Raw genomic sequence first — 15431 nt, 5'->3', positions numbered from 1 at the left:
ATTTGATGAATGATATTGATGATGCCCCCTCGGGAGATGAATCAAGGATTTTGAAAATTTTGTTGATTTGATGAGCGTTTTTGAATTAATTGCATTTTGATTATTTTGACTATGTTGAGTGCTTTGGAATTGATTCATCTCTCGAATAATGATGTTTGATAAGGTTAAAAGTGAGAAAATGAGCAAAATACATGCCCCACCTGCTAACCCTTTTTTACTTTTACCCTATAAAAAGGTAAAAAGTGATTCTATTCTTATTATTTGCACGTTTGTCTCTTTGCGATTGTGACACCTTAGCTCTAACGAAAATGTCAATTCCTTATGCTTCTCACTAATTCAAGCACATTCATCAATACCGGAGGCCCGCTGCATATGGTCCACCTATAAGTCATCTAAATTTTGCTACGTTTTTGATTAATTTTGTCGATTTTGGTCACGTTTTTCATTTTTGGCTTTCAAATTTGTCGTTTTAGCGCGGAGGTAGTCTAGAATAGCGCATACGATAAGCATCATAGCGCGTAGCGTAACCTAGTTAGGTCAGCATCTGAGGTGCATTCTGTAGCGCATCGCAGGTTTAGGATAGTGTGTTTAGTCTTTTAGCGCATAGGGTTGATAGGTAAGTGCGCAGGGGGTTTAGGATAGCGCATAGGGTGAACTAGCACATAAGGTAAGCAGGTTAGCGTGATGGCAACCCCAATTAGCGCATAGGTTAGTTTAGCACGTAGGTGAGGAAAGATAGTGCATGTTTAGCAACTTAGCACATGGGAGGGATGTTATGGTGCATGGGTAAGAAAAATGGGTAGAAAAGACTTGGAAGAATGCGTCGTGGAGGGAATAGATGAGGTAGATGGCTTAGGAGCGGATAGGTGCCTACTGAGTGTTTTGGGATGGGTTTTGAGCCAATGTTTTGCCTACTAGGATGATGTCTGAGTCTTGATATGATGATTGAGAGTCTACTGAAATTGCTTTCGTTATGAAGTGCCAAGCTGATTGATTGTTTGAATGAGGATCCTGATTTTTTGTTTGATGTGGATCTTTGATTTTTTTTTGCCTTGCAATATGAATTTGATGTCCGATATGAGTTCCGATTCTTGATTTCTGATATGATTCCTGATATGATGCTTGCGTTATGGATTGTGACTTTCTTGCATTATGGGTCTTTGATATGATTTCTCGATATGATGCTTGTGATATGGATTTTGAATTGCTTGCGTTATGGGTCTTTGATATGATTTTGATATGGATCTTTGATCCGATTTCGATATGGGACTTGATATTGCTTTCGATATGGGTCTTTGATTTGATTGAATTCGATATGGGACTTTGATTTTTGATATGGGACTTTGATTTTTGATATGGATCTTTGATTTTCGATATGGTGCTTGATTTGATGCGTCGTTGTTTCAAGTTGATTTTGTTTTGATTGGATATATTGGATAGATATGGGAACTGATGATGGACATTTGTTATTTTGCAGGCACAACTTGGTGTACTTCAATCAAGAGATCAATTTCCGCGACCGTGGTCATTGATTCCATAATTGTCACGGGCTGATAAAGATGTGATTGAGAGATGCGGTTTGACTTCTTTACTAGACATGCCTTGGTATATCATTAACTGGGGTTTGTTGATAGCTTTGGCAGAGAGGTGGCATAGTGACATGAACACCTTCCATTTGGCTACTGGCGAGATAACAATCCACTTGAGGACTGTTATCGCATTCTGCAGATTCTGATTGTGGGGGCCTTGTTGCCATATGGGTAGACTGAGGAGGGTGGGACAGAGGCTCTCTGTCGCATCTTCTAGGATGATCAAATTTGTGGATATGAGATCCCATGGCAGGAGTTTGTGGATCTTGATTATACTCCTCTACCCTCTGTTCTAGCAGGTTTCATTGGTGGACTTTTGTGTCCTGGTCGTAGGTCAAAGGGACTAGTTGTGGTATGGGGATTGGTGTTGAAGGACATGGTTACACAGGGACGCAGGTTTGCATGGGGGTCCTATATGTTAGCGCACCTTTACAGGGATTTGCACCAGGTAGTCTATCTAGGATACACGAGTTTGTCAACGGGGGTGACCTTATTATAGGTGTGGGCCTGGGAGCATATTTTGACAACAAGGCCACTTGGAGATAGGGATAGGCCGGTTGGTCGAGCATATTCGTATGGGTATACAAGTATAGTTGTCCAGCGTAAGCTAGGCAAACTAGAGCATTGGCGAAGAGTATTGGATGATATTGATACGGTCATCTAGAGACCATATATGGATTGTGAGGTGTGGGTTGAGAACGGGCTAGAGATGCCCTATGTGTATATGTCTAGATATTTGATCAGACGGATGCCCTTTATCATTGAGCAATTTTTGCATAGCCGTGTGCGGCGAAAGTATGGGAGACAACATGGGATACCACAGGGAGCATATTTATATGCTCACCAGAGACAGGATGTGCTTGAGTGGGGCCCCATAGTGGATAGCGTAGCGGCAGTAGAGGAGTACATGATGTTGGTAGGCCAGATCTAGGAATACGAAGTTGGGGTTGTTGATATGGGGATGACAAAGGAGTTCTTGACCTACTTTGTGGCACATGCAGTGGCACGAATATCGGATCCAGCAGAGATGCTACTTTCTTTTGATGATGAGGAGGATGAGCAGCCAAATAAGCGAGGGGGAGGTGGGGATGATGGAGGAGGTGATGGAGGAGGAGGAGGATATGGAGGTGATAGAGGAGGTTTGGGGAGAGATAGAGGATGAGGGGGTGATGGAGGGAGAGATAGAGGACAAGATAGAGGATGAGGAGGGGATGGAGGGAGAGAAGGAGGAATTCTCCTTGGTGTTGGTGGTGCGGGTAGGGTAGGTGTTGTGTTAGCGGCAATGGGGGGTATAGAGGATGATAGGCGACCCGCCCAGAGGAGGAGATCAAATTTTCTACCTCCATCGGTGCCTCAGACAGGGACAGGTATGGGTGGGACGACGACACAGGTACCCATTCAGATTAGGGTACCCACCCATCGACAGAACTCACAGATTAGATCCCTATAGGTCACAGTCTAGGAGCTACAGGTATAGGTGCTAGCATAGCAGTGCCAGATTATATAGATTACAATAGAGCAAGATACAAAGAGAGAGCATTGAGGTCAGGAAGAGGAGCTTGTAGAGAGATTGCAGAGAACGACAGTCGGTACCTCAATGCGGGACACACTAAGGGAGATACGATACACAGCCATAGCGGCCAAGTACTACGGGTGGTTATATGAGGATCTAGTCCCTAGAGAGCAGAGAGCTCCTAGCTATATATCTAGTCAATCTGCTTGAAGTCAGACGGGGACAGAGAGCAGAGGTGTTACGGGGCCTTTTCGACGTGATCCACCTAGGGGAGATCTAGGAGCTGGGACATCTATTGTGAGACTATTAGCCTCAGGAGATAGTCATACCAGAGAGATGTGTATGTTGTATTTTGATCCTTTTGTTGTATTTTGACAGACATGATACCCCTTTGTACATTTCGACCATTTTGAGAGATATATATATGGCATTGATTTCTCTGATTCTAATGTGATATGTTATGGATGATGATTTATGATTTGCATTTATATGATGTTTCTATGATGATGATGCAATGCTTAGATAGTAATGTTTTTTATTTTGATTATGATGTATGAGCTATAATGATGAAAATATGATGATGCTTTGTTTATCTTGATCTTGTTGATGTATGATGTGATATGTATCTTGAAAATGAGATGTATGATAATGATAATGATAATAATGATAATGATAATGATAATGATATGAGATGTATCTTGAAAATGAGATGTATGATAATGATAATGATAATGATATGAGATGTATCTTGAAAATGAGATGTATGATAATGATAATGATATGAGATGTATCTTGAAAATGAGATGTAAGATGAAAATGTGATATGTAGCTAAATGCAAGTGTAAAATGATATGCAACTAAATGCAAGTGTAAAATGATATGCAACTAAATGATCACCCTCATTTTCTCGTTGTCATTCTTGTGTAGTCACGTGTTTTTGCTCTGTTTTTGTTTGTCATCATTGAGCTTTTGATATGTTGGAAGTTTATACAAGCATAATGGTATAATTGAACCATATTGACCCGAGTAAAACGTACATGGATTTTGATATTGCAAGATGACACAAGTGTCGAGGTATAATTAAACCAAGACGACCTGATTTTTGCTTGCATAAAAAAGACAAGAATTAACCATTTGTATGCGCAAAGTGGAATAATATCTTCAATGATATGTTTCCAATCATGTCTCAAGACAGATTTGCACTGTACAAGTGATCACCTCACAGATAGAAAACCAAAAAAATATCAGACTCCCCTGTTACTTTCTCTAGCTTGATGCATCGTTGAGAAATTTAGGAGATCCAATGATTCAAAAATTTAAGATGCAAAATAGTCAAAACTTCATGCAAGATGTAAATAAATTATAATTCAAAAAATCATCCATTATATGTGTGTTGAAGTTGTTAATGGGATCAATGTCTTTTTTTCTCGTCTGATGAGCTATTGTTGATAGGGTTTCCTTAGTGTGTTGTGATTATTGTTTACTTGTTGTTGGAATACTTGAAGTCAAAGGAAAGCTGACCCTAGCTATAGATATCTATCAATGTGGATATTCATAGTGATTATCAAGCCATGGTGGGATATGATGAGCTAATATTTAGATAAACAAGGACAATGACTATGCTAAGTATGTTCGGGATAATGTTGTGGAAAAAGTGTTGGGCGATGGCCATTAGCTTTGACTGTGGATGCAAAAGATATGAGTAATGATAGATAGAGGAGTTGTTCCCTCACAAATAGTGCATGTTGCCAAGTTTTCACCACTTGTTTTTATTGCACCTTTTTGTTGTTTTTTTGTTTTGTTTTTTTTTGTATTTTTCTGATTTTTTTGTATTTTTCACTTTTTATGTGCATTAGACCACTCAAGTGTAGAATTTCTTCAGATGGATGTTGTTGGTTGGTTCATTGAGCACATCTCCTTCTGAAGTTGTTAGCTGATAGGCGCTCAATCCATAGGTTGATATGATAACATAGGGACCTAACTAGTTAGGTTCAAACTTCCCCTTCTTTTCTCGATCCTGTTGATTTCTAGGATTTTCTTTGAGTACAAGATCGCCAACTTTAAAAATCCTAGGGATGACTCTATTGTTGTAGCTTCTGCACATGCGTTGCTGGTATGCTTTGAGATGATTATAGACATGTTGTCATTTTTCATCCAGAAGCTCTAGTTCTTGCAATTTGTTTACCCAATACTCCTCATCTGGTATGAGGCCTTTTAAAGATACTCTGAGTGATGGAATTTCTACCTCAAGAGGTAAAATTGCTTTTGATCCGTACACCAATGAATATGGCATAGCCCCTGTAGGTGTTCGGATGCTAGTCTTGTATGCCCAAAGTGTCGGATTGAGTTGTACATGCCAATCCTTACCTGTTTCATTTACTATTTTCTTTAGGATTTTCAAGATTATTTTATTTGATGCCTCTGCTTGACCATTCCCCTGTGGGTAGTAAGGTGTATAGAAATGATGTTGGATTTTGAATCACTCACATAGTTCTCGTACATCCTAATTTTTGAAGGGAAACCTGTTGTCTGTGATGATGGAGCTGGGAATGTCGTATCTACAAATTAGATAATTGAGAACAAATGAGACAATCTGCTTTCCAATTACTGTGGTCATTAGGACTGCTTCAATCCATTTTGTAAAATACTCTGTCATAGTGATAATGAACTTGTGTCCATTTGAAGAGGAAGGATGGATTTTCCCTACTAAATCAAGTCTCCACTAACAGAAAGGCCAAGATGTCGTAAATGGCTGCAACTCCTGTGCTGGTGCATGGATAAGATTGCCATGAATTTGGCACTTAGGACATTTCTTTGCAAATTGATAAGAGTCTTTTTCCATTGTTGGCCAGTAATATCCTATTCTCAGAAGTTTTTTAGCGAGAGTAGGACCACTTGAATGCATTCCATAGATACCCTCATGAAGCTCGTGTAAAGCAGCGTCAGATTCATTACGATCAAGGAAATGAAGAAGAGTACCATCTAGACCTTGACGGTAAAGTGTATCAACGGTTAAGGTATAACGGGTAGCTTGATGGATAAAGTTGCATTTTTTATTATGAGATAGGTCAATGGGTAGGGTATTAGTTTTGAGATATTCATAGATTGTCCCGTATAGAGAGAGTCTGAACTGGTTAAGGCATAGATGACGTAGGAAGCAGAATTGTCATAGGTCGGGGAAAACAATTGCTCTACTAGGAACTCATAACGACTCTGTTGCTTTGGAATTTGTAGGAGTAAAGTGATAGTGGCCATTGCATCGACCGCTCTGTTGTCTAACCTTGGTATTTGCTTGAAGGTGATGTGTACAAAGTACTGTTTGAAGTCATCCACCATTCCTTTATATGGCAGCAGCTTGTCATCCTTTGTCTGATATTCATTGTTGATCTGATTTATAACCAGTTGGGAATCTCCATAGAATTTTAATTCCGTGATTCTCCATTCCACAACCATTTTTATTCCCGTGACCAGGGATTCATACTCAGCGATGTTATTGGTACATGGAAACATGTCTATACGATCTTGGAATGGTGTGTCCTTTGGGGGTGATGAACAAGATGTCGGCACTCGATCCATGTTGGGTGTAGGAACCATCAAAGTACAGGGTCCATTGCTTGAGTGTAATAGTAAGGACATCCATGTTTGGAAATTCCACCTTCATTGGTTGCTTATCTGGTAGTGGTGCTTCAGTTAATTGATCTACAATTACTTGTCCCTTAATAGCCCAACGCTTTGTGTATTGGATATCAAAATCACTGAGAATCATGACCCTTTCAGCCTGTCGGCCCGTGAGAGCTGCTTTGCTGAGTAAATACTTGATAGGTTCAATTTTTTCTACTATCTTGATTGTGTGAGATAGCATGTAATGGTAGAACTTTTGAGAAGCGAATACCACAACTAAACAAGCCTTCTCAATGAATGTGTAATTTAGCTCATATCTATTTAATGTTTGACTAATGTAATATATAGCTCGTTCCTTGCCTTCTTGATCTTCTTGTGCTAACAGTGCCTCCAATGATACTTCTATTGTTGATATGTAGAGAATGAGCAGCTTCCCTGCTATTGGTGGTACCAGAACTGGTGGATTTATTAGATATTTCATGATTTGATAGAATGATTCCGCACACTTGGCTTCCCATCTGAATGGTATGTTCTTATGTAGAAGATGATTGACTGGTAGACTTTTATCTGCTAGTTGGGTTATGAATCGCCTGATTGACTGTAGTCGTCCCTGTAGAGATCTGAGTTGACTAATGTTCCTGGGAGGTGGCATCTCCATGATGGCCTGTACCTTTGCTGGATCTACTTCAATGCCCTTTTTAGACACAATGTAGCCTAATAATTTACCTAATGTCACCCCGAAGACACACTTCTTAGGGTTTAGCCTGACTTGAAATTGCTCCAATCTATAAAATATTTTATCTAATATTCTCAGATGTTCTGCCCGGGTGAATGACTTAGCCAGTAAATCATCCACATAGTCCTCCATGAAGGGGCGTGTGCACAAAGATGGTGGTCAGAAAAGTGGACACCACCCAAAAAAAACTTGGAAAAACAGGCAGCGCGTACGTGGTTTTACAATTTCAAATTTCCACTTACGCGCTTAGGTTTGTCCTTCCTGAGCCTAGAAAAGGTAGCGCGTACGCGTTGCTTTTAGGAAAATGAGCGCGCACGCGCTACGCCTAGGAAAATTAGCACGTACGTGCTGCTTATAGGAAAATGAGCACGTATGTGCTAATAATCCAAATAATACCGCGTACGCAGTGCCTGGTAAAAAAAGTTTTAAAAAAAACTAGGTCTCATTTACCCGTAAAGCGCAATTTTTACTTCATTTTTTCCCATTTTCTAACCTAAACCGCAAATGGGGTGCTAAATTTGTCCTCTAGGCTATGGATCAAGGTTAGTTTTTGCTTATTTTTGTCTTTCTTTCCGGTTTATGCAATTTGTTTTACATTTTGAATTTAATTTCATTAATTTTGATTAGGTTTTTTCATTTTTTATTTCAAAAACTAGATTCTTCTAATCCAGAACAAGAACAACCAAATGCAACTCCTGAAAACCCACAAGAACAACCAAATGCACCTCCTGAAAACACACAAGAACAACCCCCAATTCCTCCTTTTGACCGCACATCCGAAACACATGAAGAATTAATTAATTAGTTAGGACAAAATACGTCTAAATCAATAGACTAATTGTAAAATTGAAAACTTTTGAACTTGACCATCAGCAATCCCTCGCCACTAGCCTAGAAACATTAGCTAGTGGTGTCATAGCTGTTTCCACAGAAATTACCAAATGGGGAAGCTTTAGGGATAGGTGTCGTCAATTCTATGCCAATGGGCTATCATACGATGGAGTAAAAAACAAAAATATTTCTAAACAACAAATATGTGCCCTTTTTGTTGATCCCAAAACTGGTCTATCATTACCTCTTAATGCAAAGAGGTTTCCCATACATCGGTGTACCAATGTGCAGATGAAGAATATTTTTTGGCAGAGGTGGTGGATGGTCTTTGATGATCCACCTTGTAATAATTATGAGGTGCCATTATATTTTTTGAGAAAAATATATTGTGAGTTTGTGCTCAATGTGTGGCCAAACTATTTTGACATGAGAGAGTTTCATGGTAGAGGTGGTGGCTCTGCCCAAGATAGACCTGGAGCCCGTAGGCGATTAGCCGCGGAGAGTCACCGCCCCCTAGCACCCAAACCCAAGGTGCATCAGGCTGTCCCATTAGTGCTGAAAGAGTCCATGGAGCTACAGACTCTTCGGGCAGCCACAACATTGACTAGTGCCATCATCCAGCATGGGACATCATTAGCACACCCTATTGTATTGGATGATGAGCCATTAGAGGGAGACAAAGAGCCCAAAAAGCATATGTGTGTCAGTTTCTCAGGGATATATGATGCAGTCGATGCAGATGGATACTCATATCATCTGTGCATGATTTGCAGTTGTAGATGTTAGGCTCACATGGTTGAGGATGTCACGCTAACAGATGAGTTGATGGACATGGTGTTTGCCCATGAGCCATAGACACAGGTGTGTTGATTTGAATTCATAACATTTTATTTATCAGTCACTTTAAATTTGTAATTACATAAATGAATTTTCATTTATACATCGATTTAAATTGAGACAAATAATATGCATTTCAGGATGCAGCAGCGGTATCCCATACACCTCCCCCAGTTACCATAGCTGCAACTTCGATGCTTGAGGTATAAATTTTGTAACATGTTAAAATAGAATAGTACACTTTGAATTCAAAAAAATACAAGATATACTAACTATCTTTAATGCTTGGTCCAATATCTGGTTTGTAGGTGTTGACAGGGGATGAAATGTCCTAGATTGATGACATCACGCTCTCAGCAATCAATTTGGCCTACAAGGCTATACGGTATGATTTTTTGTACAACTCTTTTTATGTATTGTTTTGATGGAATATGCAAGTCATGACATTTTAGATTTTTAAAATTATGTTTAGTTTATTACCTGTACTAATATCTCATGTTAATTTTGTGTTTTTAGGGTACCCCCTCCGCATCTAGGGCTCGTCCTAAGAAAAAGAATTCCTCGAAGACGTCAAAATGTGTGAAGAAGGTAATTGAACACATTTTTAGTTGTACAATTGTTTGAAAATGTTGAAATCAAGTATTAGTTGGGGTTTGTAGATTGATTAGTGTTTTTTGTCTATTTTACATGTACAACGGCCATTGAGCTTTGTGGATACGTTGAATGAACCTCATTCGCCTATGGATCAAGAGAGGGCAGAGGTATGTATCTCTACTTTATTTTCTTGATTTCATTATTATATGCACGCGTACATGTGAACTTGTGATTTATTATAATCTTATAATTTTTTCATATAGGAAATATCCATACCTATTTCATCAATGGTGAACCCTCCTCCTTGCACTGGAGAAGCATCTCAGGATCCGGTACACTTTTGTTTGATATGTAAAATTAATTATTTTCAACCTTGAATACTTATCATTATATTAATTGTATTTAATCTTTGTACATTTTTTGTATAGGTAATAGCGACAGTTTCTACATCGATGGTGAGCCATCCTCAGTCCATTGGAGAAGCATCTCAGGCACAGGTATGTCATTGTTCTCTATATTAAAGCTTTTAAGTGTTTTTGATATATTTATGTTAGTACATTGTATTAATTGTACATTTAATCTACAATAGACTCCTTCGCGGTATGGCCATAACGTGGATCAATTTAAGTATGTCTTCAAGAAAACTCCTAAGAGTGACAAGGAGAGGAGAATGAAGACATTAGCTCCTGGATCAGCCGATGAGGTAATCTACATTTCAATTACAAAGGAATTAAAGTTAAATGCATAGTTATGTTGTTAATTGTGAACTATTTTCTACAAAAGAATTCTAACTTGGCTTTTGAATTGTGGTTTTGTAGCCATCTATAGAGCCGCGTACTGCATGAAGAGGCTTGATTTTGATGATCCACCACAAGTTTAGGATCATATAGTGTTAGTTTTGGTCATAGAATGACCAATACATGTAGATATATTCTACGTTTTTATTGTATATCGATTTGAACATGGCATATGCCACATTTTTGTAATACTTGTATTGACTTGGCATACATGCCTTTTTATATATATATAAATATTGATATTCGATCCAATAAATGTGTAATGAGTTCATTATTTTGTATTCGTTGTATTTTGTGGTTGTCCTTTTATAAATTTAAATGAATATTTGCATATGTAATCAACAATATGAATATAAACAACAAAAATATATGATATAAAGCATTGCAATCGTGGAATATGATTTGATAAAATTTCTAAAATGTTGAATTAACCCTACAAAACTCCTTGTATTCAGTTCATTATTGTGTATTCGTTGTATTTGGTGGCTGCCCTTTTATAAATTTAAATGAATATTTGCATATGTAATTAACAATATGAATATAAACAACAAAAATCGACAATATGAATATAAACAACAATGTGTTTGGTGTGAGAGCACCCTCACGCTCGCAATGGTCAAATTTTGTTCCTCATGTGCACAAACCAACGTCGTGAGTGCATCCGAGTGGGCATGTTTACGCTAGGCATAGACTTGTCGTGCATCCCAAAGCACCAGAACGTCGAGAGTCATACCCTACCGGTGCGATCTCTCAAGTGCCCTGAGTCCAAAAAATTGTCAAAATTTGACGGACTATTTCTTCAAATCCATGATACATTTTTTCAATCTGTTTGATCCCATGGGGTCGCATGAGGCTCCTCTACAATGGCCTATCTCGGTTTTCGACGACTCAGAGCCATTTTCAATTAGTAACATTTTTTTGCCTGCTCAAAAAACCGTCAGTTGCTTGCAAGGAAAAGTTGCAAGATTGGCTAGAATTGATTTGGTTCCTTGTGTGCACAAATCGACATCGTGAGCACATCCGGGTGGGCATGTTTATGCTAGGCATGGCCCTGTCGTGCATCCCAAAGCACCAGAATGTCGAGAGTCATACCCTACCGGTGCGATCTCTCAAGTGCCCCGAGTCCAAAAAATTGTCAAAAGTTGACGGACGGTTTCTTCCAATCCACGACACATACAGTCGATTTGTTTGATCCCATGGGGTCGCGTGAGGCTCCTCTACGATGGCCTATCTCAGTTTTCGACGACTCGGAGCCATTTTCAATTAGTAGCATTTTTTTGCCTGCTCAAAAAATCGTCAGTTGCTTGCAAGGAAAAGTTGCAAGATTGGGTAGAATTGATTTTGTTCCTCGTGTGCACAAACCGACGTCACGAGCGCATCCGGGTGGGCATGTCTATGCTAGGCATGGCCTTGTTGTGCATCCCAAAGTACCAGAACATCGAGAGTCACACCCTACCGATGCGATCTCTCAAGTGCCCTAAGTCCAAAAAATTGTCAAAATTTGACGGACTATTTCTTCCAATCCACGACACATACAGTCGACCTGTTTGATCCTGTGGGGTTGCATGAGGCTCCTCTACAATGGCCTATCTCGGTTTTTGATGACTCGGAGCCATTTTCAATTAGTAGCATTTTTTCGCCTGTTCAAAAAATCATCAGTTGCTTGCAAGGAAAAGTTGCAAGATTGGCTAGAATTGATTATGTTTCTCATGTGCACAAACCGACATTGCGAGTGCGTCTGGGTGGGCATGTTTACGCTAGGCATGGCCCTGTCATGCATCCCAAAGCACCAAAATGTCGAGAGTCATACCCTACCTACTCAATGTAGAAGTTGCTTGACAACTTTTTTGACAATTTTTTTGACAACAATGACAATTTTTTTAAAATTGTATCTAGTCTCAATCTATGACCCCTATGACCCGATAATGACTCAAATAATTATCCATGATTATACAAGAATCAAGAATGCTCATGATTGACCAGGGACACATCACATATACTCAAAACATAGTCACAAAACATTGTCACATATTATTCAAAAATTTGCCTCTAAATATGGTCAAATCAGCTCTTGGCTATTTGATTATACAAAAAATTGTCTTACAAATCATCTCATGGGCTTTTATACAAAATTTGGAATTACAATATATGCGATTAAGCTCATCGCCATTTTAATATACAAATCATCTCATGGGCTTTTATACAAAATTTGGCATCTTAATATACAAAATTTGGCATGTACATATGTACAGATCAGCTCATTACCACTTAAATATACAAAATTATGCCCCTAAACATGTAAAAATCAGCTCATTGGCATTTATATATACAAAAAATGAATATAGAACAATTAGTCGATGATTTATACAAAATTCTCAAAATCATTCTACTTTGAACCGTAGAATCAATCAAGTGAGCCTTCAGGATCGGCTCTAACCTGTATTGTGTCAAGTATTGCCTCGTGGTCAGATTCACGAACTTTCCATAAAATCTTGTTATGAGGTCTACCACGATACTTCATCAAATGAATATTTGTTGCAACAACAAGGTTAGAGAAATGAAGAATATGTCTGTGTGTTTCAAAGTCCTCGAACAACCAAACATCATAATTATTGATAGGGTATCTTTGAAGCCATGTTCTTGTCATGACAACAGACCCTATTGGGTACTCAATACCCTCTCCGTCAATGATTGTGGTTGTCAATTTTCTTTTAGGCTCAACACAACAACACAAATAGTAATTTGTTCCTTCTTCATTGTTCTCTTCTGCAACAATTGCATACACATGACCTGCATTTTATAAAGTGTTAATTAATAGCAAAAATAAATTTTGATGTACAACAAAATAAACCAAAAAGAATTCTCATCAATGTCAATTAGATACTTTGGTTTCCTATGAATGATTCTAGGAGGTGTTAACATCAATGCATTATGTACATTCAATTCATCAAGTAGAGAAGGTGTAATATGCTCATCATTTAATTGATTATTCAATGCAGTATCTTCTTCAATTGCATTAGGTTCAAATGGTAAATTATCAAATGTTTCTTCTTCAATTTCATTAGGTTCAAACGGTAAATTATCAAATGTTTCTTCTTCAATTGCATTAGGTTCAAACAGTAAATTATCAAATGTTTCTTCTTCAATTGTATTAGGTGCATTATATTCATTTGGTAAATCGAATTGAGATGTTGAGGTTGACATACCTTCTTCTCCCATTGTTCTTATGTCATGCAATTTCTTCATACGTTGCCTTTGTCTTTCCTTTTGAGCCTCTCGTTGTTCCATCGTTCCTCGCTTGTTCTTTCCCATGGTTGAGATCGGTTGACCTAAATATAATTATATTACATATATATGTAAAGAAAAGTTCAATAATAAATAAATAACCATAAATATGCATCTTATCACTATTTTTGGAATCAAACTATTAAACAATCACAATTCAATCATTTGAAACCATGCAAAAACAAAAAACTAATAAAAACAACAATTCAATCATTTGAAATCATGCAAAAACAAAAAAGTCACTTACTTTTATGTATACAATAGTGATAGAAGTGCAGACACAGTTCCAGTGGGGCCTTCAATGACCTCAAAAACTTTTTTTGAGGTCGTTGAGGCTCTTGGGCAACTAAAACTATGTCTATAAACCGCGTACGTGCTGTTAGACCATAAAATGTTGACAAGCCCAACAATATTCTTTTTTCCCATTCTGGGCTGATAAGTAGCACATACATGCTAGTAAGCCTAAAAATGTTATCGCAGGGTAACGAATAATGGGAATAGTACCCCGTATGCGCTTATGAGTAATAAGTATCGCATAGCGCTACTAAGCCTTAAAAAAGTTATGGCATGGTAGGGAACTAATAGTTTCAGTACCTCATACGCGCTCTTGAGAGAGGTAGAGGGGGAGAGAGAGAGAGAGAGAGAGAGAGAGAGAGAGAGAGAGAGAGAGAGAGAGAGAGAGAGAGAGAGAGAGAGAGAGGAGAGAGGGGTGGGAGAGAAGAAGGGGTATGGAGGAAGGGAGAGGGAGAGAGGGAGAGAAGAGGGGGGGAAGGGAGAGAGAGGAGAGGGAGAGAGAGAGAGGGAGAGAGGGAAGGAGGGAGAGGGGAGAGAGAGAGAGAGAGAGAGAGAGAGAGAGAGAGAGAGAGAGAGAGAGAGAGAGAGAGAGAAGAGAGAAGAGAAGAGGGGGGTGAGAGAGGGAGAGGAGAGGGGAGAGGGAGAGAGAGGGAGAGAGAGGGAGAGAGGGAGAGGAGAGGGGAGAGGGAGAAAGAGGGAGAGGAGGGGAGAGGGAGAGAGAGGGAGAGAGGGAGAGAACATGGGGCGAAGGGAGAGGTAGAGGGGGAGAGAGAGGGAGAGAAGAGGGGAGAGGGAAGGTAGAGAGAGGGAGAGAGAGAGAGAGAGAGAGAGAGAGAGAGAGAGAGAGAGAGAGAGGGAGAGAGGGAGAGAACATGGGGGGAAGGGAGAGGTAGAGGGAGGGAGAGAGGGAGAGAAGAGGGGGGAGGGAAGGTGGAGGAGAGGGAGTGAGGGAAGGAGAGAGAGAGAGAGAGAGAGAGAGAGAGAGGAGAGAGAGAGAGAGAGAGAGAGAGAGAGAGAGAGAGAGAGAGAGAGAGAGAAAGAGAGAGAGAGAGAGAGAGAGAGAGAGAAGAGCAGGGGGGAGGGAAAGAGGAGGGGTCTTAAGGGGACACAGGATACCATATGACCTCTTAGGAAACAATACGACCTCTAATGACACCTAAGGGGTCATATGGTGGGCTAATAAAATGATATATTGAATTTAAAGTTATGAATAGAACATCATACAACGAGACTCCAAGCGAACAAACAACGAGGCTTCACTAAAAAGAAAGTGTAAGAGCTTGACCTAACCCTAAGAGTACTGCCTAAGTTCTAAAACATATGATGCTATTAAA

This window comes from Cryptomeria japonica, chromosome 10 (assembly GCF_030272615.1).
Source record: "Cryptomeria japonica chromosome 10, Sugi_1.0, whole genome shotgun sequence".
Lineage (NCBI taxonomy): Eukaryota > Viridiplantae > Streptophyta > Pinopsida > Cupressales > Cupressaceae > Cryptomeria > Cryptomeria japonica.
The sequence above is the reverse complement of the archived record's forward strand: the minus strand, read 5'-3'. Positions refer to the sequence as shown.